Below are 24,866 nucleotides of genomic sequence, written 5' to 3'. Positions count from 1 at the left end.
CCCTGATTGTAAAAGTTAAACTTGTGTTATAGCTGTTCTCCTTGGTAGAACTCCATGAATAGGAGCTTATTCATCAGTGTACTGTTGGTCCTGTAAGTGTCTGGCACACAGAAGGGTGTCTGTAAGCATTTGTTGAATTGAACTGTACCAGTCCCAACCATTGGCAAAATTTGGCTCACTTGGGTCAGCAATAGGACCTTTATGTATTTATGCATAGCAGCTGTTAATTATTATGTATAACTTATGAATAATGGAAGCTCTTCCACGTTTTTTCTTTAGTCCATTTAAATTAGGACTTTTAAAAGGAATGATAGTTTTTTCCTTAAAATTTATTATCTTCTTTCCAGGCATACTAATTATGAGGGAAAAAGTGAAACTGACTGTTAGTGACATTATGATTAATTGGTACTTGAAATAATTTGTTTTGTAATACTACATTTCTGCAGTAATACACAAATTATAATATATTAGAAAACATGTTTAGCAAAATCTTTGGGGGCAACTTTTTTTTTGTAAGAAAATGAATAATAATATTTCTAGAGCCTTCTAGGTAGTTTCCTTAGCATCACTTCCAGTAGTCAGAAGGACCCCCCCAGCTGGGCACACTTAACTGCATTGGATTTGATGGCTTGGGAAGGTGGAAATCTTAACATTTCACATCTAGAGTTAATTTTGGTGTGCAGTAACCTTAAAAGTTAAGAGGGTGTCAAGAACAATTAATGATTCAGAACTTGGTAAGTTACAGGATTAAGCAGTATATGAAGCCCTTTTGTATTTTAAAAATTAGGATTTGCTCTTCACTAAAGGTGAATTTCCTGACTGTTAGAACACCATCATATTCAACTTTATTAATAACTACTGGTAAGAGACAGAAAATAAAATTATTTTGAAATGCAGCTCAGAGATTTCTAGATAAGAAATTTATTTTAAAATGCTAATAAAAATAAATGAATTATGTGGATATATATTTATAACATTGATTTTTAACAGATGCTCTTAAAATAACTTCAGTTTCTTGCTTTGTGAAGGCAAAGTTTTTTGTTTTTTGTTTTTTTGTTTTTTAAAGCAAAGGTAACTTTATGAGTGTTTGACACTGTATTTCTTTTGGCTTACATGTCTGTGTATTCACCTGCTTGTAAATCATAGCAAAAAGGAACAAGCTTAGTGGACTAATATATGAAGTAAAAGGGCAGAAAAATGAGCACATTTGCTATTTATGCACTGTGTTCTACTGCGTGCTTTCCACCAGTGCTTACTTATCCTGAGTTCCTGAACAACTTTTCCTTCATTGTTCATTAGTGTCAGTCAGTATGTTATAGAAATGCGTGAATTTCTCTACATTAATTGTGAGTGTGAATTTCCCACCGTTGGTTTCCTCAGCAGACACCCAAACTTAATTTCTGTTTCATGAACTAAAAGTTGTAGGTAAGGCATAACGTCTGATTGAAATTAACACTATTATCCTTTGCAATGAAAAGGGTGAATAAAACTAAAGTTGCTGGTAGTTGCCCCGATACAAGTGTTTGCTTAGCTTTGACCATACATCAATCTGTTTATTTTACGTTTTACACATCCATGGGTATTCTTCCCGATAATGCCAAGGAATGCTTTCCTTTGCAGGCATCATTCTAATAACACAAACACATTCACTTTGAATTTTAAACTCTTTTTCTCTTTTTTTCCTCCTTTAATAAATTATCTCATTGAAATTATTCATTGTTTTGGCAGCACTCTAAATGATCTTGCTTTTGCAAAATCATTGTATGTTCTATTTAATGGCATGTTACTTTAAACCTGTAAAGTTTAGGGTTGCTAAAGGCAAAAGCTGACAATATTTGTGAATATTGAGAATAGGTAAAAATGGACCTTTGGGCAGTCAGCAAAAGTAAAATTAAAATCTGATTTTAAATCTTTTGAAAATCTAAAATTAATATGGATTTCTTCACACCAATCAGAAATTCAAATTTTGTTGTATGTTACTGATCTTTAAGTTGTTTATGTGTCACAGCGAGGGCGGTAAGAACATTTTTTTCTAATTGTGTGAAGTTAATGAAAGGAAAAATAACAGTATACATCACTGTGGTAAAACTAAAATATCATTAATGATAGCATGTTAGTTTGGACTACATTTTGTTTTATTTTACAGTGAAATAGAAAGTGTTTTGGTTCTGTTTTTTGGAATTCTGGTAGATGTGAACAGCAATTCATATGCATATAGGTGTAAAAAAGACATATTTGAAAAGATATGCTGCGTGAATTTGTCCGGTGAGGATAAGTAGCAAGTTGTAATTGCTTTCTGTAGTTTAAGCCATTGGCTGTATTAATACTTCAGTGAAGTATCAGGGGGAAAAATAGTGGTTGTACATACTACCTTGTGAGTGTTGCAGGGTTTAGTAGTTCTCAGTGACCATTGTTACTTTTAAAGAGGAAAAAAGAAAAATAGTGAGGGGATAGGACAGGAAGTTTCGATGTGTGGGAGGGGAAAAGAATCATTACTTCTCAACTACTGAAGTCACAGTTTATTTTGTTGTAGACCTCTTTGCATAGCATATTCTAGAGGATGTTGAAGGATAATAATTTGTTGTGAAAATGTTAGTGTCCTTAACACACTTCCGGGTGGTTTAACCATTAATCAGAAACACCATGGAGATTAAAGAATTGGAACTAGGGATTAGATAGGTTTTAGTGAGGCTTTGCCATGGAAAAGCTATGAAATGGGTGAGTCATTTAACGTCTCCTTGCTTCAGTATCAGTGTTACTTTGAAAGTGAGGTTTTACTTTCGAATGTATTGAGTATCAGGGTGAATAGAACTTAGGGCTGGGAGGATGTCCCTTATGATTTTTTGAGCTTGGCATTTAATATTTTACAGCAAAGTTTTTAGCTTAACATAATTGAACTTGTACTAGATAGGGTTAATAGGCTAGAACAAAAGGTCAAAGCATAAGGCATTAGGCTTAATTAAGGGAGAGCAGGAGTGGCAGGAGTGTGTGACAGTTAAATGGGTTTCCCACAGACTAATGTCGGTGACAGTGCAACCATGCCTCAACTTAAGTGGGTTATTTTGTGCAAAGGGCAGCAGTGATTAGCAGTTTGACATGCCAGACACTTCTGGCCAATCCCATCTGTTTTAGAGGTTAAAAAAGCACACCTTTATGAGCTGATGGATTGATTTGTGTGCCCGTCTGGTAAAGATTAGAAGTCCAAGGCCAATGCAGTAAATGTCAGTTATAGAATATTATCCTTTCTTGGTTGGCTCATTGTTTTAACCGTCAACTGTTTTATAATGGGGGAGAACTGCTGTTTATGGAGTTGAATGCAAGATAGGTGGGGGAACAGGTGAGGGAGGAAGAAAAACATTTCCTAGATGGACTTGTGAATTAACATAGTCTGTAGCAGGTGTTCACATTTTAAATGGAGTGTTTTTGACCTGTTCCTTACAGTTTCAGACACATGGTTCTTTTCTGAGTGTTATCTGAGCCCCACTGCCAGTCCAGGATTTCATTTTGCATACAGAATTGGTAGGTTTGTTTATTTAGGTACCTCTTTTTAAAGGTGTAATAATTTTTTATTGACCTCCTGAACAAGGGAAAATAAAATGAAAATAACACACACACGCACACACACACGCACGCACACACACGCGCGCACACACGCAGAGTTCTGTGTTCTTTTATGTGGTCAGTCAGGTGCATGTGAAAAGGAGACACAGGAGAGGCTCGGGAAGACAAAGTTTATTGTACTCATGAGTTCTTGGAGGCACAGCATGACATTCAGGGCCACATGAGAAAGCCCCAGCGTTGGTCCAGGGGCCAAAGGGGCAGGAGCTAGGAGAGAGAACAGGCTGCAGCTGTTTCTGGAGTATCTGTGCGAAAGGCAAGGCGGGGCAGGTAACCAAGTTTAAGATTAGCTGGTTTGCGTTTGCTGTAGGTAAATGCTACTGCTACTACTACTAAGAAGCTATAGGTGTATAATATAATAGCTTTGAATAAGCTGTAGGTATACAAGCTCTGAACTGTAAGCGTGGTCCCTAGTTTGCCTGGTAGATACCAGGCAGGGGAATATTGCCTCCTGGGTGTCTGGGCCAGGTGGAGGAGGTAGGCTGTGGATTGGTCAGTCTGCATGTGAAAGGCACGCTGCGCTGAGTCCTTTGCCTTTTCTAAGCATTGGCTGGTCCCTGGAGGGGCAGTCTCTTCCCAGCCAGAAAGGAGTCAAAGCCATCATAATATACGGAAAACAAGAAACGTAAACAATACACACATGTGTACTTGCTTTAAGGGTAGGATGTACTGTGGTCACGTGAGTCCACAGTGAGAGTGGTAAGAACATTTTTTTCTGATTGTATGAAGTAAATGGAAGGAAAAATAACAGTATGTTTGAACTTAGACTCTGACCTATTCATTGAAAGCTGTTAAGTGCGATGCCATTAATGTAGTTCATTTTCAGTTCTGGATTGTAGCTCATTTAAAGATACACAAATACTAGGTTGTGGTTATAGAAATTGGCTCCAACATATTCTGATATTCAAGGAAAGGAAAGATCCCAATATTATTTGTATGAAATCTTCAGATATTGTCCTCATAATCAATGAACTTAGGAACATATAGTGTTGATTCATTCTTTTGGGATAGGCACAGAGAGAATGTTTGAGGAAAACAAAAGTTATCTTAACAGAAGATGATATTCTTCCTGAGGTTTGAGTTCAAATAGAAATGTAGCCAAGAACATTGGAGATACATTGGAAGGTTCTGATTGGGGTCAATAGCTTATTCTTGTCAAAGAATGTGAACCATTAACTGCCTGTTACCTAGTTACACAGATTATATATTTCATGTCTGGCCCTGAATTGTTTCTTACAGAAAGAAAATTAAAATACCCAGATGTGGTCACTGAAAGTTGTATGTAGACAGTAATAGTAGTTAGTATTTTATTATATATGTGTATGCATTTATTTTAAAACTAAGCTAATCCAAAGTGAATTGGCTTAACTTAAAAAAAGATTGAGAAATGTATTTCTCATTTACAAAGGACAAAGTGACATCATGTATTGAAATTTATTTAGGAATATCTTAATTAAATATGTGTCCATCCTTGTGTTCTTTGTGGAGTAGCATCACTTGAAATGATTTGGATCTAATATAGATTTACGTGAAAAAAGTTTTGCCCTTCTCTGTAGGGAGAGAAGGTGAAGAAGCATAAATTTTATAATATCATTGCTTCTCTTTCATTAAATCATTTGTAAGTTGCAAAAGATTGGCTTGAGTAGTGTAAAAGTGCTTGGATAGTAAATTAAATGTGAGAGATTTACCTGATGTAATGGGTGGAAACTGCTTAAATGAATCTTGTGGTGATGTATTAAACCTGAGACAAATACTTCACATTCTGCATATGTACTACTATTATAAATATTTAAAAGGTACCCTAAATCCTATTCTTTTGAGTTCCTTCCCTTTTCTCCAGTAACTTCAAGTGCCAGTAGTGCCTAGTTTGTGTTACAATTCCTTTTTACAAAGCTAAAGGGAAATATTTTGTAGGGTTAACTTTTTTGAGTGTGTGTTTTGATATACTCTTGAGGTTTTGGAGAATACACATTATCCCCTGTAATCTATGCTAGTTAATCTTTCAATCTATTGTACCTCTTGTCTTTTATTAATATGGTATTATTGGATTTGAGACATGTAAACTGTGCTTCTCTAAGCAAATTAGTTGAATATATTCTTGTTTAGGCTATAAAAAATGAAAGCAGGAACTCAACATACTTGGCCTCCTGTGTTTTAAATTGTTGTCCTAAAACTATATATTTGTAACCTGAATATTAGGTGTTAGAAATTTTACAAGACAATGGAAAAATAGTGGCCCTATATTGTATTTTGATTCTAAATGCTATTAGGGTGTAGAATTGTGCTTTACCTCTATTTAGGCAGATTAATTTTAAGAAGAAACCATAATATATGATGGACTTAAATATATATTTTAATGTTATTTACATATTTGTAAAATGAATACGTGTGTGTATGTATTTGTGTGATATATTTTAAATGGAGATGTCTGCACCTGTTGATTGCATTAAGTATTTAGTATCCCCTAATGAAGGATGGAAAAGGTGCTGCCACACTGTCTAAGTGGATCATTTCTCCTTGGTAAATTACATGCATTCTACTTTTTTGTATTCTGTGACCTTGCAGTCAGTGACTTCAGCCCAGAATAGTTTCAAAGTCATGTAAATGAATGCAATTAAGGTATTGCCTATCATCTTACATAGTTCAGATGAAACCTTATTGGATAGAGAGGTTTATTTGCTTTATGAGAAAGGTCAAAATAAAGTTAAATTTTATTACATAAAATGATTTGGTAATGTTTTTATTTAGCTCCTGAAAAAGTAATGTCCTAATAGGAAATGATAATGCTTTTTTTTTTTTTTTCTTAATCACCTGGAGGTCTCTTCAGGTTCTGTTTGTTGTTGTCTGATAGTTATAAACTCTATCTTGAGGAGATGCCTTCTGTCAACTAAGATTTTGGAACATGCCGCCCGTAGTTACGATTCCAGGTATCTTTGACTTATACACATAGGTGACATACCCTGTTAATGATGTAGTATAGCTTTGGTGTTGCTGGTGTGTAGGCATACTTCCTTTCATTGTGCTTCACTTTGTTGCTCTTTGAAGATAATTTTGTTTTTTACAAATTGAAGGTTTGTGGCAGCCCTGCGTTGAGCAAGTACCATTTTCTCAACAGCATGTTTTCACTTTGTGTCTTTGTGGTCACATTTTGATAATTCTCACAATATTTAAAACGTTTTCATATTATTATATAAGTCACGGTAATCTGTAATCAGTGATCTTTGATGTTACTATTGTGATTGTTTTGGGGTACCAAAAACTGTGCCCATATCAGTTTGTGAACTTAATTGTTAAGTGTGGTCTGACTGCTTTACAGACTGGCTGTTCCCCCATCTCATCTCCCTTTCCTTGGGATTCCCTGTTCCTTGAGACCCAACAGTATTGAAATTAGGCCATTTAATAACCCTATAATGGCTTCTAAGTATTTAAGTGCAAGGAGAAGTTATAGGTCTCTTACTTTAAATCAAGAGCTAGAAAAGATTAAGCTTAGTGAGTAAGGCATGTCAAAAGCCAAACTTGTCTGAAAGCTAGGCCTCTTGTGCCAGTTGACCAAGTTGTGAATGTAAAAGGAAAAGTTCTTAAAGGAAATTAAAAGTGCTACTCCCGTGAACACATGAATGATAAGAACACAAAGCAGCCTGATGTAGCTTGGCTGTGTCCCCACCCAAATCTCACCTTGAATTGTAGTTCATATACTCACCATGTGTCCTGGGAGGGACCCAGTGGAGGTAATTGAATCATAGGGGCAGTTACCCCCATGCTGTTCTCGTGATAGTGAGTTCTCACGAGATCTGATGGTTTTATTTAATTATTTATTTATTTATTTATTAATTTTTGAGATGGAGCCTCTTGCTCTGTTGCCCAGACTGGAGTACAGTGGTGCGATCTGGGCTCACTGCAAGCTCCGCCTCCCGGGTTCACGCCATTCTCCCGCCTCAGCCTCCTGAGTAGCTGGGACTACAGGAGCCCGCCACCATGCCTGGCTAATTTTTTGATTTTTAGTAGAGACGGGGTTTCACCGTATTAGCCAGGATGGTCTCGATCTCCTGACCTTGTGATTTGCCCGCCTTGGCCTACCAAAGTGCTGGGATTACAGGTGTGAGCCACCACGCCCGCCCGAGATCTGATGGTTTTATAAGAGGCTTTTCCCCCTTTGCCCGGTGTTTCTCCTTCCTGCTGCCTTGTGAAGAAGGTGCCTTGCTTTCCTCTCACCTTGTGCCATGATTGTAAGTTTCCTGAGACTTCCCCAACAATGCGGAACTGTGAGTCAATTAAACCTGTTTCCTTTATAAATTACCCTGTCTGGAGCATTTTTTCATACAGTGTGAGAACAGACTAATAGACAGCCTTATTGCTAATATGGAGAATATTTTAGTAGTCTGCATAGAAAATCACAGCAGCCGTAACATTCCCTTAAGCCAAAACCTAATCCAGAGCAGGGTCCTCGCTCTCTTTAATTCCACAAAGGCTGAGGGGAGATGAAGAAACAGCAGAAGAAAAGTTGGAAGCTAGCAGAGGTTTGTTCATGAAGTTTAAGGATAGAAGCTGCCTGGATAACATTAAAGTGCAAGATGAAGTAGCTAATGCTGATGTAGAAGCTACAGCAAGCTTCCAGAAGATCTAGGTAAGATCACTGATGAAGATGTCTACATTAAACAGCAGATTTTCAGTGTAAATGAAACAGCCTTCCGTTGGATGAATATGCCACCTAGGACTTTAATAGCTAGAGAGGAGAAACCAATGCCTGGCCTCAAAACCTCAAAGGACAAACTGACTTTCTTGTTAGTGGATTATACAGCTGGTGACTTGAAGTGGAAACCAATGTTTGGCCATTCCAAAAATCCTAAGCTCCTTAAGAATTATACTAAATCTCCTCTATCTATGCTATATAAATGGAAGAAAAAGCATGAATGACAGAACATCTGTTTACAGCATGGTTTGCTGAATATTTTAGGCCCCCTATTGAGACCAACTGCTCAGGAAAAAAAAAAAAAAAAGATTCCTAGCAACATATTACTGCTTATTGACCGTGTACCTGGTCACTCAAGAGCTCTGATGGAGATGCACAAGGAAGTCAATGTTCATTTTCATGGCTGTTAATACAGCATCTGTTCTGTAGCCTGTGGGTCAAGGAGTAATTTCAACTTTCAAGTCTTACCATTGAAGAAATACATCTTGTGAAGCTATAGTTGCCATAAGTAGTGATTCCTCTGATGGATCTGGGCGAAGGCAGTTGTAAACTTTCTGAAAAGGATTCACCATTCTAGATGCCGTTGAGAATATTTGTGATTAATGGGAGGAGGTCAAAATATTAACATTAATAGGAGTTTGAAAGAAGCTGCTTCCACCCCTTATGGATAACTTTGGTGGGTTCTACTCCTGATTGAAGATACTGTGTGAACATTGTTGAAATAACAACAAAGGATATAGAATATCATGTAAACTTAATTGATAAAGTAGTGGCAGTGTTTGAGAGGATTGACTCCCATCTTGAAAGATGTTCTACTGTGGGTAAAATGCTAACAGGCCAATGGACAGTGAAGCTACTGGTGATAAGGGAGGTACCATGCAAACTCCCTGATACCACCATAGCAGCATTCCATTTCTATCAGGCACGCCACTTAGATCTGACTTACACTTCTAGAACTCTCAATTCCTAGCCTATAACCTGTGATCAGTTCTCAAGGATTATAGCTTTGAATAAAAATAAATCTGTAAACCTGAATTCTAACCTCCCAAAATAGCTGTTTTTCATTTCATTTCATTTTACTGGGGCCTCTTCAGTCTCCTTAAAACCACATAAAGGTAACAAATTTCTTAGAGTAATACTTCCCCGACATCCTAACCAAGCAGGCTCTTCACCACTATACCTGTAGGTCACTTAGGCTGTATCTTGCTTATTGTTATTCTGCCTGTGTCTGTGAACCCTCAATACCCCGCATGGTGCAAGGTATACAGCTGATACTCCGTAAATGTCTGATAAATGACATCAATTAATCATAGAGCCTTAATCAATTAACATGCCAAGCTTAAGTAAAAATAATATCATAAAAGAGAAGACGGTAGTTTTAGATGGACCAACTGCAATGAAAAAATATGCCTTTAATTACTACTACACACACATGCACACTCTCTCTCATCCACTCATTCACTGTCAGTTCTTCATCACTAAGACTCCTCCAGTATCTATTTCAATGCTCTCCTAATCCCCCCGGCCCAGACAATCAGCCTGGCTGGGTGGTAGGTGTCCTATCTACCCAGATGAGTTGGGACTCTGGTGTCGCTGTCTGACATCCTGTACCAACCAGCATGGTACTCAGGCACTGTCCATTGGCCTGTTGACCAAAATACAATTTCTTAAATGTTAAATTGTTTGCTCCATCCCTTGCTGGCCATAAACTTTGATCCACTCTTTTGTTCCTGGTAGTATGAACTTTTCCACGTCAGTGTCATTCTGTATCTGGTATGGTTCTAATTCTGAGCTTAACATTTTCTGTTCCTAGTGGTACAGAAAAGAAATGAGGTGTTTCAAACTGTGCAGTGACTGTTAAATAATTCTAATACTTTTTCTCCCAGAAGCCTTGACTGAAATTCCTCTTTATCTTTGACATTAACTTTTTACATCATCAACAATAGGGACAGTCTTTACAGTAAAATAAACACAGATGGATAGTTGGCCGGGTGTGATGGCTCACGCCTGTAATCCCAGCACTTTGAGAGGCTGAGGCAGGCAGATCACCTGAGGTCAGGAGTTTGAGACTGGCCTGGCCAACATGGCAAAAACTCATCTCTACTAAAAATACAAAAATTAGCTGGGCGTGGTGCTGGGTACCTGTAATCCCAGCTACTTGGGAGACTGAGGTGGGAGAATTGCTTGGACCTGGAAGGCGGAGGGAGGTTGCAGTGAGCTGAGATCACGCCATTGCACTCCAGCCTGGGTGACAGAGGGAGACTCCACCTCAAAAGAAAAAAAAAAAAAAAAAAAAAAGGGGGTAGTGTATTTTGGCAAATAATTCTGTAATGAATGTTGTTCTGTTACATGTGGTCTACAACTGTGTCCAAAGAAAGCATGTATCATGAAGAATATGAATACTTTTTTTACCTTGTAATACATCTTTTTGTTGTTTTTTGAGATGATTTAGTTAGTAATTAAAATTCCATTGTAAAACAACTCTTTGAGATAAGGTGCACTTGAAGTAACACTTATTTCTCTTAATTTTCAGGAAGTGTTTGGATTGTGAGCTATTTCAGAACTCTGTTCTCAGGACTCATTATTTTAACATTTGGGAGAAACACGGCCAGAAGGTATTGTCTTTTGTCTCATTGCCCCACTTTTTAAAATGTCATCAAGCCTTTCCAATTGTAGAAAAGTAAGACTGTTGTGTCACATTTTGTTATTTTTCTTTAATTTTTAGATATTGATAAACTACTTTGCCATTTGTCACAAAGAAGGTTATATTTCAATTTTGGTAAATCAAAATGTTGTGTAATCGAATAAAACGTCTGGTTTGGAGTAAACCAGTTTTACCTATTTTAAACACGAGGTATTTACATTTTACCTTACTAGTATAGAACTATTTTAAAGAATGTCTTGATTTGAAAATGAGATACAGAAAGTTCCTTTTTACCTAAGACAGTGTGAAGTATACCTGAAACATTCAGGCAGTCTTAAAATTCTTCCTGCCTGCAACAGCTCTACCTTCTAGTGTAGGGATCAGCTGCCATCTGCATTTGGATCAGTCTATCATCAGGGTCCATGGACAGACTCAGCCAGGCCACCTGGTTTTGCCTCTGAACATCCATTTGCTAAGTTCCCTCTTTGCATGATCATTTGTGGATAGATTGGAACAGCATAATAATTTATCTGCTTGTAAACCCAGAGTGTCAGGACATGCGATGTATGACTAGGAAGGAAGGTTATGTTAAAATCATCTTTTGAGAAATTTACTCACTTTGTGCTTTGTCTTATCTTAGTCCATTTGAGCTGCTGTAACAAATACCATAGATGAGAGGCTTATAAACCACAGAAGTTTATTTCTCACAGTTCTGGAGGCTGAGAAGTCCAAGACCAAGGTGCCAGGAGATTTAATGTCTAGTAAGGGCCTGTTCCTCATAAACGGCTGACTTCTTGCTGTAACCTCACATGGGTGGAGGTGGCCAGAGGATTCTTGGGACCTCTTTTATGAACTAATCCTGTTCATAAGGGCATTCTCCTCATGATCTAATCACTCCCCAAAGTCCCCACGTCCAAATCACCCTCACATTGCAAATATGGTTTCAATTTATGAATTTTGGGGAGATACAACATTCAGACCATAGCATACTTCATAGACCACATATGGATATGCCAGCCAATTTGACTAATGTCAGTGGTGAACATAGTCTTCTTGATCTATATCCAAGGCATCCTTCTTAATGTTCAACCTCATACCTCCTCTGTATCTTGTGTTTTCCTTCTCGAAGACTTTTGCCAGCTGTCTTGCTTGGAATAGAAACAGATGAAGGAAGGATACATAAATACATTTAATAAAATAATGTATTTGTTAAGATTGTAGTGAATTGGCCACCTTCTTTTACTGTAATACAGATTTAACTTTACTGTAATACAGATTTAACTTTATTAGCTTAATATTCATGATTTTTATTCATATGAAACAACACAAAAGTCAGTTTTTACAGATTTTCTTAATCACCATCAAGCAGTGTGAATTTCTAGGATTAGTTGAACATAGTCTTTTAGTAAGTCTCCCCAGCACGCTGCATTGAACTTTTAAAATGGAAACTCTGTGTTTAAGATTATTATTTATTGGCAAACCAGCATATTCTTCCTCTTCTTGTCAGTTATGAGGGAAAGGCAAAAGCAAGTAAGAAATTTAAACAAGCAAATTAGGTCTGTGAAAGGACTTGTAAATGAACCCCCAAAATAAGTTAAATTTAATATACACTTTATCCAGTAAAATAAATTATATAATCAGAAACTGAATTTTATGGAATTTAGAGTTATCTTTTCAAATTAAAGATGAGAATGAACTATTATAAATATTTCGTATAAACATTCACACTTAGCTCTAAAAATGGAAGTTATAATTTTAATGATAATATGAATTATCAATTCATGAAATGTCATATCTCAGAATTAAATGTATGTTTCAATAGAGTTGATAGTTATTAAAAAGAAACTGCAAGGAAATTAAAAGTTTAGCTGAAGGATTAAATCGACAAATTCTCATGTATATTCAAGGTAAGAATTAGTTTTAAGTAATTATTTTGAAAAGGAATTGTAATGCATAAGGTCCTTTTAAGAAAAAGTTTCTTCTTTTTATACAAAACCTACTGAATTGTAACTTCACGTAATCAAACAGACACCCTTATTTGTTAACTTGATTGTTTTTTATATAAGTATAGTCTGAGTAACTAGCACCCTACTCCAGAAGGCTTATTATATTTGTGTATTTTCTAATCAATCCTGCCTGTACCCAGCAGAAACTAGTCTTTGGCATCTTCTGCAATAGATTAGTTTGGCCTGTTTTAAACTGTATAAAGTTGGAAGCATGTCATATGAACTCTTGCGTGTCTGTGTTTTTTTAATCAACATTATGTCTGTAAGAGTCATCCATGTTGTGTACGTTACTTGTTTTTCCCCCTAAATTGTCTGTGTTCTATTCTATGATTATACCACCATTTATCCATTCCACTGTAAATGGACGTTTAGTTTTCTTTCGAGTTTGTGGCTACAAATAAGGCTGCTGTGAACTTTTTTGGATCTTTTGGTAGAAATAAACATTCATTTCTCACGAGTACAGTGTAAGCACGGGAATGGAACTGCTGCTGAGTGGTGGGGCGTGCATGTGTTTAGAGTAATAGGTACTTAGAGTGCTTTTAAGAATATTTAGGAAATGTCAATCAGTGTGTCTTTTGTTAATGGTAGGTTTTATAATTAGAGAGACTTATTTTTCTTTGACCTAGTGTAAACTCCAAAGTTGTTTCTTAGGAGTTATTTAAATTTTCCCATCTGTTAAAAAATAAGTTACCTGTTTTCTGATTCTATTATAATATGTGTTTGGCTCACAAAACCTGGGTTTGTTCTAACCCTAGTGAAGGAAACTAGGACACAAAACCCTGCTCTATGTACTTGTGATCGTATGATTGAAATACTGAAAGCGGATTTTGAAGCAAATCAGACATAACACATATTGAAGGCTTTTTAAAATTATTGAATATTTGGACACCTCTCTGAATATTTAAAGTAATAGATACTTTTGAGTTACAAAACCCTTATTTCAGCATTCCTGACAAGTGTTTGTTGTGACCTTTGTGTTTTTATTATTCTGGTGATAAAAATTGATATTATTCATTCTAGCAGATAAGTGTTTGAGAAATTAATCTTTTTCTAGGTCTTTCCTATAGAGCAGTGCTGTTCACTAGAAGTATAATGTGAGCTACGTTATGTAACTTTACATTTTAAATGTTAAAGTTTCTAGTAGCTGTGGTTAAAAGTAACTGGTGAAATTAATAATATGTTTGATTTAACTCAGTATCTGCAAAATGTTATCCTTTCAGTGAATAATCAATATAAAATTATGAGATATTTTGCATTCAAAAAGAATGTAAATCTATACTGAGTTTTTGAAACCTGGTGTGTGCTTTGACTCACGGCTCTCTGAATTCTGACTAGTCATCTTTCAAGCGCACAGTAGCCACATGTGTCTAGTGGTTGCTATATTAGACAGCACAGCTATAGAGTTACATTTTGGGTTTTTAAAAGACAGTGCTTTAGTCAGGTTCATGACTAGTTAAAATCACCCTTAAAAATCCCAGAGAAAGGGGCCCTGTCAAATGCTGAAGTACTCTCTTTAAGTAAGTTTCAAACAGCCTATTTTTCCTTCTGTTTTGGAATAAGTAGCATTTTCTTTGCTTGAACATCAGAGAAATCAATTAGCCAGTGTTTAGGGGACATGTCGAATGACAGATACGTATCTTTAAACTATAAAATCCAAATCTGTGGCAGTAGATTCATATTTTCCATCTTACTCCAAGTTATACTAGGTAGAATTTTACTTTTGGGGAAGTGTGTTTTTCTTTTTTTAAAAGCATGGCTGTTTTAACTGAATGTGATAGATTGCTATATGATACAACTCCACTATAGTCAATAAAATAGGGGAGTTTGCAGATAGTTTGTGTGTGTACATATAGATGTGCCTACGACTTCTCATTGCTTAGGATATTTAAAAGTTACCTAAATTTTGAGGGTTAATGTTTCTTCATGTTTATTTTCGCCAAATGGGATAAATCAAGGCTATAAACCGTCTCACATGAATGTGGGTTTGATTTTGCCACCAAATTGGGTTTAAAGCTTCTTGGTATTCAGCATTGGGAATGTGGATGAGGGACTCTTGGCGTGTGAAGACAGTCAATATGGAGGCGTACTGTGGAGGGAACAGCCCTTTGAGGGATAGATGGCCTCTTCACACTTCAGCGCTTGCCTTGGGTCCCAGATCTGGGATACAGTGGTTGTTGTATAGCTTACCCCCAACACATTTTTGATAATACTACCGCCACACTCTTAAATGAAATTGATACTCTTTTTGACACTCAATTCTCATTGAGTAGTAAGAAAAGAAAATTATTCCTCTGCTTAAAAGCCTTCACCTCACTTGATGTAAAACTAAAGTCCTTTCATTAGCTGAAAAGGCATCTTCTTAGTGGAGCCCACCCTGGTGACCACATAATTCAAAACGGAAACCTCCTCTTTTTCCTCTCTCCTTTATGCTGTTCCCTTTCTCCACAGCACTTAACAGCTTTAAAAATACAATGAAATTTGTGTTTCTTTTTAAATTGTAGTTTATTGTTTAATCTTTCTAAAATTGAAACTCCTTGAAGGCAAGAATTTCTGTTGTGTTCATTACTAATCAATCTGAAGAAGCTAGTGGAAGGCTGAGCATCTGGAAGGAGGACATACCTGTTCATAGACTAATTATTTATTGAATGCGTGGCGAAGATACACATTTTTTTTTATTTCTGAAAATTTGCCTTTATAGGTTTTCTGGGGCAGGGAATATTTAAAGGAAATGAAAACAGAAATTGTAAGTTATAAGCATCATCATACATTTGGACAATTTGAATAATTTGAAAATAGTTTTTTTCATCAAACCGACATACACATCCCTTTGAAAGGTAATATGTAAATAATGAACTTTTCAAAAAATAGGGTTTATTATTATAGTCAGGTAATTTTTCTTATAGATATAAATATGTGTTTTTTTCATTTGGATAATAAAATTATGTTGGTAATCAGTTTGAGAAGTTCATTTATAAAAGATTTCTGTTTCTGTAAAATATAGGAGACATACAGTATATTTTGGTATCTTAGTATAGATCAGGCACAGCTCAAAAGGTTTTGGAAAGTAATTTTGTATAGAGAAGTATAGATTGGCTTTCATTTTATACAGGTGGTATCTAATTGTAGTTCTTGAAGTTTTATTTTTAGGTCAACTACAATAAATGTTTTTAAAATAGTACAAAAATTGAATTAAAGACATATTCAGTTATGGTATATGGTACCCTAGAAAACATTCAAAGGGGACATTATAATGTTTATTACATTTTAGGATAAGTGTGAGATGATAAATGTGATCAAAGTCTTTCCTAAAAGTCTATAGGCAAGTTCTCAGTTTTATATTATACCTTTATGTATTTAACATTTGATTGCAGTCAGCAGTAATTATGACTATGTCAATAATCATTTTCATTGGAACAGGAAGAATTATGAGTTTTGGTTTGTCTTTCCACTGCCATTTTCCAAATTCAGGCTTTGTTACTTTCTGGTTGTTAGATAGTTACTGCAGTAACTTTCTATTTGGTCTTTTGCCTTTTAGTTTTATTACCCAACACATTCTACACAGCAAAGTAAAACTTTCTGAAGAAAATTATTATGACCCTGAACAAAGACCTTTGCTCCCAAGATAAGACAGGTCCTATTTCTGCTTGGTTCCTGCATATCTCAGGATCATCTGTTTGGTTTGCCCCTTCCTTAAACGTGTTAATTGCACATTTCTTATTCTGCCACATTATTTTTGCTATCTTCAGCTCAGATGTCCTGTGATCCCTACTAGTTTTCTTTTACCAAGGCCATCCATCCTGTGATTTGTATGACCACTCGGACAGAAGGGAACATGTGCTCCCATCTACTCTCTTACAGTGGTTGACGAATGCCACTCACACTGCCTTTATTTTTCATATCGTTTCATTCATCTCTGCAGCAAAATTATAAACTTCTAAATGGAAGGGGTTGTATCTTTTGTAAATTGGTGATTTACAAAGCACTCAACTTGATGCCTCACACATGTGGGGTGATAAATCAAACCGTTGGTGAAACCAAACTCCAGAGTATGTCCTGATACAATTTGAAAGCTTTAGAAATGATCAAAAAAGGATAAAAGTTCATCTTTATTACATTATGCAGGTTGCTTACATTTGTGCAACAGTTTTTTCATATACTTTGTATGCAGATGAAATGATAGCATGTGTTTTAGAAATTTACAGGTTGCGAAGTGTAATATGAGTAATTATGACAGTACCCAGACTTTATTTTGTGGAATATATACATTTCTTTGACTTAACTGACTGCGATATGTAGAATGCTCTTTTAATGTTCCTTACCTGAATAAGCAAAATTTATTTAATATGTTAGCTAAATAAATTTTGCTTATTATTTTGCTTAAATTTTGCTTATTATTTCCTTATAGCTTACTATAGACTTAATATTCTTTGCTGTTCATCAAGAGAGAAAATACAAAAGCTTTTGATGAAAGTAATAAATTACCTGCTTAGAATGTAACAATTTCAAAGATCAAAGTTTTGTTAACTTCCCAAAATGTATCTTTAGTTTTCCATATTTAATTCACATTGGGGTAAAATATATTTTTTAAAAAGAATCATTTCACAGATTTCCCTAAATTTCTTAAAGATAACCCCAGCCTTTTCAATTCTATGTCTTAGGAATATTTTAAAAATATTGCTAAATAGTCTGCCTGGCTAGTGGAGATTCTAAATGGGACTGAATTGGGGATAATGAATATTTTTTTATTTGGTTAGGGCATTGTTCTGGTGCTAAGAATAGTATCTAGGAATGAAATAAGTTTCTGACTTTCAGATCTATGCCCCCTCCAAGAAAAACCCCAAATCTGAAGATCATGTGTATCTGGGTTGTGGGTGTAAATTAGTTCGCAGAAAGAAGTGGTAAAAGGTTAAAGGAGGAAATGAGTTTCATAGAATCAGCAGCATAAACAAAGATGAATTCTGTCGTCATACATAGACCCTGAGCATTTGGGCTGACTGTGGTTTTATGTATTTAAATGCTGAGATGGTGGTGACAGGGAGTAGTAGCAGAAACTGAATTTGGGAGGAGGAAACAATGATTATAGTTTCTAAATCTTCCTTACTGTAACAAAATATGATGTGCAATTGGGATATCCTTTTGGCAACTAAATATGTTTGGGAAGTTAACATTTTTGGCCACCCAGATTATGTGGGCAGTATACACAGCCCTTACTTTATTATCTAGGGCATAAAGTTTAGAAAATATTCAGCCTTTTTTTCCAGTGTTAGTTAAAAAAATATTGATCCTCTGGCTTTATTTATATCACGTACAAAAATTCTGAAAGCCTGTTTATTGCCATAGAAATGGATATAACGTCACAAAGAATGCTACTCAAGTTACTTTTATAAGCGTTTTAAAAACATGGGCATGCAGTTTGTATTAATAGTGATACTCCTCTACTGAGTTACTGCTAATTTGCCATTTTCACAGTAATTTCAGAAAATAAGAAATCGATAACATTATTATATTATGTAAATACTCCCATGAATTTCTGTTGAGGTTGAAAAGCATCATTATAGTATTTGTTACAAAGTCATATACATCACAATGCCTGTAATCCCAGCACTTTGGGAGGCCGAGGCGGGTGGATCACAAGGTCAGGAGTTTGAGACCAGCCTGGCCAGCACAGTGAAACATCGTCTCTACTAAAAATACAAAAAATGAGCTGGCCATGGTGGCGCACAACTGTAGTCCCAGCTACTCAGGAAGCTGAGGTAGGAGAAATGCTTGAACCCAGGAGATGGAGGTTGCAGTGAGCCGAGATCGCGCCATTGCGCTCCAGCCTGGGCGACAGAGCGAGACTCTGTCTCAAAAAAAAAAAAAAAAAAAAAAAAAGTCATATACAATTTAAACTTAATCTGGTCACCACAGAATGCTATATTCTTAGCTTTTAAATCTTCTATTAGTGTAACTTCTCTTCATCTTGGTTACTTTAATGTCAAATGGGAATTATCATGCACAATTTGTTTTTATAGCAACATTGTATGAAATGAATAAATGTGAACTATTTAAAATTGGCTCAGGCATTTAGACTTGTTTCTGATAGGCTTATCACGTGAATACTCTTTACCTTGTAAACTTGTATTTTAAAAGAAAACATTTATTTGAGATATAAGGATTCCTGTTTTCTCTTGAGAAAAGGCAGAGGTAATTGTTTTTTTTTTAAATTTTAAAACAAAGGGTTTATTTCTCTTTTACCTCTTGAGTAGGCATTAAGAGCTGCTACTGTCACAGCCACAGTTAAATACAATGGTATGGAAAATGATGGCTTTAGAATCCTAAGAGTTATATTCTTCACATATACTGTATCTTCTGCATCTTTACATATACTCTTCACATCTTCACATATACTCTTAGTTAATCATTTAACCTGAGCATCAGGTTTTCAATCTATAAAATGAGGATACATCTTACATCATAAGAATATTATGCAGGATAAATGAGGAAATATATAAAGTGCATTGATATCAGTGTAATGCTATAGAAAGATAATGTGTTATGGACAATATTGTTAATTATAATGTATTTTTCAAAAGAAAGAAAATAGGTCTTTAGATGATCACTCTTTTACTTAGTAGCACGTCCTTCTAAATTAGGACCTTTCTTCCACACATTTTTATTTTATTTTTATTTTTCATTTACTTTTGAGTTACTTTTAAGAGTTTCCACAAACCTCGGTCCATGCTTTTAGGATTCCTTTCAAGTTTGAACCACTTAACATCTGCCACCTACTGACCTAGTTCTTTCCACTTCCTCCTGCTCTCCTCTCCTCATACACACTTGCGTATTATGTTTGTTGGATGATTAACCTGTCTTTCATTTCATTTTTGCAAAGATCTAGATCAATACAGGGTTAGGAAAAACAGTTTCTGAATTTGTTTGAACTATAAAGCAAGGTGGTACATAGGAGTCAATAATAATATTCATTTTTTCCCCCCAGGAAAACAGTTTTCAGGGGAAACAATTAGTCAACTCCCACGGGGACTTGCTTTTCCTTTCATAGTGTGGCTGTGATAGGTTTTAAAAGGGATTTCTGCCTACATATCCAGGTTAAAAAAAGTTTTCAGTATAAAGCATGAGTTGGGAAGTGACTCACCACATATGGAACTACTTCAAAATGCATGCCCCTTAACTACTATTTGAATTTTTGTAGGTTTGTAGTTTTGCTGACTGCAAGAAAATAAAAGGCCCAGTGCCAGTTCTTACTGGGTCAGGATTTATTTTAAAGTACCAACATTTCCTCAGCTTTTTGATACTTAAAAAGTCCTGGAGATTTTCCTGCACAAAGTTTTAACAGGCTTTATTCCAGCAAGGAAAATTCAGGGTGTTTATGCTGTGGTAGTAACAAAAGCAATGGATTTGGTGAATTTGCAATAGAAATTGCCAGAATCTAGATTACCCCAGGAACATATTTTTATTTAAAGAGTCTAGTGGGGTCCAGCAAAGGCTTGTAATGATATGTGTGTCTTTCGCATAGCTCTAGGAACAAAACATTTGATGAATGATTTATAAACAGATGGTTAATTTTTCATGAAATGATCAGGAGATGAGCTGACCAAGGCAACTGATCTGACACTGCTGACGTTTATTGGGGATTGATTGTGGAATGCCTTACTGTGAAACACACTGACTTGAGTTTGAATCCCAGATTTACCCCTTAACTGGGCAAGTCACTCAACTTCTCTGAGCCTCATCTGTGAAATTGGATACTATCTATTTTATAAATAATGATTGAGTGAGATAATGTATGTCTTAGCCCTATTGTCAGTAACAGGTATTTACTTGTGTCTAATGAATAAAAGTTAATCGTGATAACTGACAATAACTCACTAGATAATTGTTTTAAAACTACATTTCTTGTTGAAAGTCACCATTAGGGTATAGAATTATGCTTGAGGCTACTTAAAATCTTTAATAAACTGCATTTCAGCCAAAGTAGTGTTTATGGGTAAATGGATTGAAGTTGATAAAGGCTTGTGATGTGGTGGTTTTGAACAAGACCAGATAACCTAGGTGTGAACCCCAACTCTGCCACTTACTTACTATTGCTGACTATGGGCAAATCACCTTACCTCTCTAAGGCTCAGTGTTCTCATCTGTAAAATGGGGATAACTTCATAGAGTTATTTGAGAATTACTGTATAGAAATTAAGCCTGCATAAAGCATTTAATGCAGTTCTGACATAGTATGGAGTATTTTTTTTTTTTTTGAGACAGAGTCTCGCTCTGTTGCCCAGGTGGGAGCGCAGTGGCGCGATCGGGGCTCACTGCAAACCCCATCGTCTGGGTTCACACCATTCTCCTGCCTCAGCCTCCTGAGTAGCTGGGACTACAGGCGCCCGCCACCACGCCCGGCTGATTTTTTGTATTTTTAGTAGAAATGATGTTTCACCGTGTTAGCCAGGATGGTCTCGATCTCCTGACCTCGTGATCCGCCCGCCTTGGCCTCCCAAAGTGCTGGGATTACAGGCGTCAGCCACTGTGCCTGGCCGGTATGCAGTATTTTTTAGTTTTTTGTATTATTCCGTAGATACCACTTTAGAAATGACCTTGACTACTTGTGGGAAATATAATTCCGAATTTTTTTTACGTAATGATTAATGTTTGAATTTTGGGATTAGATACATTTTAATTTTTATTTGACTAATGCTTATCCAGTTAACTTACATTGAGATAAGGTACTTCAGAGATGATCATTTTAATTTTTCAGCTTTCTCAGTGGCCCATTATTTAAAGGAACCATATTTGAAATCAAACAGACTAGTTTATATTTTTGTAAAAACATTTTTTACATCACACACATCTTTTGGTCATTCTGTGGCTTCACACTTTTAATTCCAGTCTTAACTCACCCTTCTGCTGCCTCTCCTGCTTCATTTGCTGAATGTAGAGTGACTCAGAGATGAAGCAAGGGAGAGCAGAAGGAAGCAAGGATTGGATCTGAGATCAGCAGACCTCTGTAGTCAACCTTACAATGATCAGACATCCTCTCTGGACTAAAGTCCTAAGTTAAATTGATTCAGTTACTGCTTTTTGAAGTTTTACCAACAGAATAACTTCTATACCTTTGTTTACTATTAGCGAATATGGTGAGAAGGTTTTGAAGGACATTCCTACCTTTTTTCAGTGACTTCGAAAGTTTTTTTTTTTTTTTCAGAGCCATCATTCAAATATTTTTTCAAAAATGACAGCTAATAAAACTACTGATAACTAAATAATTACTATATGTTACAGATACTATGTTAAGTGTAGAGTTAGGTTTATTCTATAGAAAATCTTTTTAAAATATCTTCTATTTTGCTCCCATTATGTCTGTAGTAAGTTACTTGATAGTACAAGGAGTTTATTAGAATTTTCAAAGTTTTTAAGACTTTTGTAATGAGGCAGTGTGTGGTTTGTTAGGTGGTTGTAGTGAGAATTTGAAGAGTTCTCATTTTGGATAGTCATAGTTCTGGCTTTGTTACTAACGGCTTGGCTTTGAGTTAAAAATCAAAACCCTTTGACTCAAAATTACCCCTTTGGGTCAAACTGTCACTGACCTACTTCCTTCCTCCATTTGAACCTAGGATTATTTCAGAGATGAATGGGAGCGTCTCAGATTAATGACGTTTTCCTCCAATCGCCTGCCAGAGTGTATACACATAGAAAGGGAATTTGGTGATCCTCCCACTGCCTGCCTGTACAAACATAGACTGTACAAACAGACTGTACAAATATAGAAAGGGAAGGTGGTGATCCTCCAACCGCCTGCCAGAGTGTATATACGTAGAAAGGGAAGGTGGTGATCCTCCATCCGCCTTCCAGAGTGTATACACGTAGAAAGGAAATGTGGTGATCCTCCATTCGCCTTCCAGAGTGTATACACGTAGAAAGGGAATGTGGTGATCCTCCAAGCGCCTTCCAGAGTGTATACACATAGGAAGGGAATGTAGTGATCTATTTTAACTTAAATCATCATCTCCTAAATTTATTTGGACTTGGGACCTCCCCTCCTCCCTCCTTACCTCCCAACCTTCTCTCTCCCTCGTTCCGTGTTTTCCTCCCTCTGAATGAGCACTTACCATTCTGCAGAACGTTGTTATATATGTAGTCATTGGGAGCACAATTTTACCATTTAATTTATTAAAGCTCTGTATTTGGACTGCCTTTGTTTTGGTAATATGTTTATTTTCAATTCTTAATTAAGAGAAAACCCTGTTTATAACATATTATTCCTATGAGAAAATACGATTTCCATTGAAAGAACTTGTTTCATTATCATGTAACCTGTTCTCTGGGCATGCAGCATGATGAAAGGGAAACCACCTGACTTCCACCAGGTGAATGAATCCAACTTGGTGTTAGTTTGACTTAACCCATTGTGCGAAACTGTGTGAATATTTGAAAAATTTTTCTGTGTTAATAAAAATGTAACTAATAGAAGGCTACTAGAAGTAACAAACAGTAAGGGTATATCTTCTCACCCAACAAAAAATTTGGAGTCTTGGCAGTTAATGAATTGTCATAATGATCTTACCAGTGTCCCACATGATATTTTCTGTTTTCTCCTCTGCCGTCTTGAGTGACTTGGTGATGTCACTCTTCACGGTTGAAAGATGGCCATTTTCCCACATTTCCTGGTCACCTTCACTGGTCAGAATGACATCACATACCCATGCCTACGCCCTGCCTCGTATTATCAGAATAGACATGATGTGCCACAAGTGGCTTTACCTAATTGGGATCGACCTCCTGAGGGGAAGAGAGTGAGTTTCTACAGGCAAATAAGGAAGAGGACACTGTATGTGTGAGGAGGTCACTGCAGCGTTTGTCACAGCTGGTGAGGATATGAGTTTTGTTCATCTCTGCGGACTCTCTTGTGAGATCACAAAATACAGACGTGTACTATTTGTTTATTTGTTTTACTTTATTGGAGACAGGGAGTCACTCTGTTGCCCGGGCTGGAGTGCAGTGGGGTTATCGTAGCTCACCACAGCCTCTAACTCCTGGGCTCAAGCGATCTCCTGCCTCAGCCTCTCAAAGCACTGGGATTATGGGTGTGAACTGTGCACCCCATCCAGTCATACTTATTGAGTGCTTACTGTATTTTGGTTATTCTTCTAAGTCCTGGAGATAGAACAGTGAACAAAAGAGGAAAATAAATTGCTACCCTCCTGGAGCTTACATTTTATTGGTGATATAGACAAATAAGATAAAGCAATTCAATTTATGGTATCTTATTAAGTGCTAAATAAAAATTGAAGCAAAGAGAGGAGAATGGAGGGTCTTGAGGGCAGGTGCAGGGGAGATGTCCATGAAGTTTTAGATGACACCAGGAAAGGCCTTACCCAGAGGATGGACTTGAGTAAGGGCTGAGTCAGCATGGGAGCTAGTGATGTAGCCCTCTAGGGAGGAGAGTATTCCAGTCAAAGTTCCTGTGGCTGGAGTAGGGTGAGTGAGGGAGAATCACATGATATGAGGTCAGAGGGGGAAGCCCCTAGAAAATTTTGAGCAGAAGAGTGGCCCAATATCATGTTTTAGCGGAATCACTTCAGCAGTTGTGTTATGTATACCAAAGAGGTATCAAAAACAGAAACAAGGAAACCAGTGAGGAGGCCATTATTATAATTCAGGAGAGAAGGAGATGACTTGAATGGGGACAGTAAGAAGTAACTGAATTCTGGATTCTGGCTTCCAAGGTAAAGCCCACAGAATTTACTAAAAGACTGTATGTGGGTGTGAGAGGAAGAGAGGCATCTCGGATGGCAGCCTGAACAATTGGAAGAATGGAGCTGATCTGAGATTAGGAGTAACAGGGACTCAGTTATTGACATGTTAAACTTGAAATGCTTGGAGACCTCCAAATGGGGATGTCAGATAAACACTTGTT

At 36.5% G+C, this 24,866-nt stretch overlaps 1 protein-coding gene across 5 annotated transcripts in view; it reads left to right on the top strand.

Annotated features, from left to right (window-relative positions):
- NRIP1 (nuclear receptor interacting protein 1) overlaps positions 1-24,866 on the top strand; it is a 104,020-nt gene that overhangs the window by 11,004 nt on the left and 68,150 nt on the right. For 3 of the 5 annotated variants that reach the window (XM_009202440.4, XM_021935566.2, XM_017956517.3), the window contains exon 2: positions 10,842-10,923. The gene's annotated coding sequence lies outside the window, so the exon portion shown is untranslated. Of the gene's footprint in view, positions 1-3,906; positions 6,546-10,841; positions 10,924-18,675; positions 18,712-24,866 lie in introns of those variants that run through there. The other 2 variants (XM_021935569.2, XM_021935567.2) reach the window with 2 other exon arrangements.

The sequence above is a fragment of the Papio anubis genome, chromosome 4, assembly GCF_008728515.1.
Source record: "Papio anubis isolate 15944 chromosome 4, Panubis1.0, whole genome shotgun sequence".
Lineage (NCBI taxonomy): Eukaryota > Metazoa > Chordata > Mammalia > Primates > Cercopithecidae > Papio > Papio anubis.
Note: the sequence above shows the minus strand (reverse complement) of the source record. Positions and strands in the feature narration are given on the sequence as shown.